Below are 2,952 nucleotides of genomic sequence, written 5' to 3' on the forward strand. Positions count from 1 at the left end.
GCCACCACCGCCCGGCTAATCCCCAACATTTTATGTCATATGCTTGTAACTCCAGCACTGGACGGGAGAAGCAGGCAGATCCTCAGAGCTCACTGGCCAGCTAGGCTAAAAGAAATGGTATCCTCCAGCTGGGTGAGAGACTGTGTCTTTAGGCAATCAGGTAGAGGGCCTGTCAGAGACCAGCTTTGACAAAGATACCACTTACCAGGGTAAGGGAATGGGGATCAGTATAATGGTAAGGAGGACAAGGATGCGATTGAAAATAAGAAAACAGAAAATACAGCAGGGAGGACTCCCAGGAGGGAGTTCCAGTGAATAGTGAAATCCCTGCATTTAATTTCCCCACATACTTTTATACCCCAGGGGCGAAGAAGACAAAAGACTGCTTAACGTGAGCCACAGGGCAACTAGAACAGTTACTTGCTTCAATACTTCGAGATATCAAGTCATTAGCATTCAGTTGTTTACAGTGAACCCACCCGGGACCAAGTATCTTAAAGGCAATCACTCCCAAGGTCAAACTTCCTACGTGAAAAGTCAAAAGAAGGAGCAGAAGTACTGAATTTCCTGACTATTGGTCCGGGTGAAGTGGGCCCTCTTAATGTCAAAAGAACCAAGTAACCACGCCCTAGGTCAGGCTGTGTAACTCTGGCTGTCAACAGTTTTGAGCAACCTCAAACTCTCTGACTTTCAGACAAAGTGAAAGAAAATAGGCTCATATTTTTGGGCCTCCACAGGGCCATGAATTCTGAAGGCCACGTGCAGTGGTGGGAGGGTCACTAGGTGTACAACAGGGGCTTGAGGTAGAGCTTGGCTGACCCAAGCATGCATGAAGTCCTAGGTCTGAGACCCAATGCCACATAAATTGTTTTGGTGGCCATGCTTGATAGAAATATGAGGGTCAGAAGTTCAGGGATCTCCCTGGCTATACACTGAGTCCCAGGCTGGCCTGGGCTACATGAGACCCTGCCTTAAATAAGGAAATGTCTGACTTCACAAATACTGAGAGCAGTAAGGGATGACAGCACAGAGTATGGGCAGTTGAGAAACCTCAAGTGTGCCCTCTGTTCATTCTCATTGAAGGAGCAGAAAAGCAGCCCCCACGGCTCCCCAGACCCTGCTGCTGCCCACCTACGTGAGAGCACCTGTCCTCAGGGTGCACTCCACTCAGACCCTCCAACGATTGGCTTCTCATTTCTCGCCAAACAAAAGCAGAAGTCCTCACCATGGCTTCAAGGCTCAATCTGACTTGACCGTACCCTATCATTTCTTGATTCTCTTATCTACTCTTTCCTTGTCATCTGCTCTGGACACTTGGGTCACTCTCTTGCTTGGATACGCCAGGCACCATGCTGACCCAGGGCCTCTGTTTCAGCTGTTTGCTCTGCACCAAGTCCTCTGTCCAGTATTCAGGCAGCGTGCACTCTCCAGAGCTTGCTCACTTATTGCTGCAGACTGACCTGTGTTCCCCCTTTATGTTGAAGCCCTGCCTGCCTGTTAGGAGCCAATTTCCTCCTAAAATCATTGCAGGAACCATCGCCCTGGGGAGTCTACAGAGAACCCCACACCCATAATTGTCTTAGGAATAGTTCTATTGACAGAGCCTACCCCACACCCAAATTGGCTGATGGAGAGCTATCTGTTAGCGGAACCCACCCCACATTCCAAACTATCTAGGGAACTAGGTGTGTCAACTTGTGACTTCTTGGCCTACAGTGACCTGACCGAAGGTAACCTCCTGGCTACATGACCAACATGAACCACGTGGCAAGAGCTCAGACCCCTGTGCCCATCCCCCAACTCCTTACCATATATAAAGCTGTACCCCATCTCTAATAAACGGAGGCTCTGACAAATGTAGCATGGCCTTCTTCTTCTCTCCTAGCCCATTTATCTTACAGATAGTGCCTCTCCGGGACCCTGGAATAACTGAACTGCCAGACGGGTTACTAACCCTAGACGATGTAACCTGTCAAGGCAATCAACACCTGCCCCCAGTGTAATGGACCACACTAGAACCCTAGAACCCTAGAAGCCAGGCTGGAGCCTAATGTCAAAGTCCCCATCTCTTTAACTAGGAGAAAGTAAAATCCAGCCCTTTAATCCATCCGTTCTGTGGTATCTGTTATTGTGCCCAAGGCAAGACAGTCATCTTTCACACACACACACACTCACACACACACACACACACACACACACACACACACACACAAATGGGGAAAGAGAGAGTGGGGTAAAGAAGAAGAAAGGAAGGAACAATGGGGTGCGAGACACTCCTCAGGCACAGACAGCTGCTGCCAAGCTGGTGACCTGAGTTGGATCCCCAGGATCCACTTGCTGGAAAAAAGAGAACATACCCCTGCAGATTCTTGTCTGGCCTCTGCTCTTCTTTTAATTCTTTTTCTTTGATTTTTGATTATATTTGATTATAATGTTATCACATCATTTCTCCCTTCTCTTTCCTCCCTCCAAACCCGCCCATATATTCTCTTTGATCTTTTTTAAATTAATGTCTTATTTTTTTCCCTAATTGTTGTGACGTGTATATACGTACAAATATATATATATGGAGATATTCCTAAACATAATCTGCTCAGTCTGTATAATGTGACCTATGCGTGTTCAGAACTGACCGTTTGGTATTAGACTGTTTCTCCCACTCTCTGACTCCACTCTTGAGTGTGGCACCCATGTGCCTTCGCACACATCTACCCACCAACCCACCCTGAATAAGATTGCTTCTAGCAATCTCAGTTCCCTTTACCTTGATTTTTGCCCCTAAATAACACTCATTTCTTTCTTCTATTTTTTTTTAAGGTAAGGTCTCACTAGTTATCCCTGACTAACCTGGAGCTGACTGTGTAGCTGGCCTGGAACTATGTAGACTAAACCGGCCTGGGACTCAGAAATTCGCTGGCCTCTGCCTCTCAAGAACTGAGATTCATAGAAACC

At 47.2% G+C, this 2,952-nt stretch overlaps 1 protein-coding gene across 1 annotated transcript in view; it reads right to left on the bottom strand.

Annotated features, from left to right (window-relative positions):
- Nucleotides 1–2,952, bottom strand: part of Lrriq4 (leucine rich repeats and IQ motif containing 4) — a 29,992-nt gene that overhangs the window by 7,278 nt on the left and 19,762 nt on the right. The window lies entirely within an intron of this gene.

The sequence above is a fragment of the Microtus ochrogaster genome, chromosome 1, assembly GCF_000317375.1.
Source record: "Microtus ochrogaster isolate Prairie Vole_2 chromosome 1, MicOch1.0, whole genome shotgun sequence".
Lineage (NCBI taxonomy): Eukaryota > Metazoa > Chordata > Mammalia > Rodentia > Cricetidae > Microtus > Microtus ochrogaster.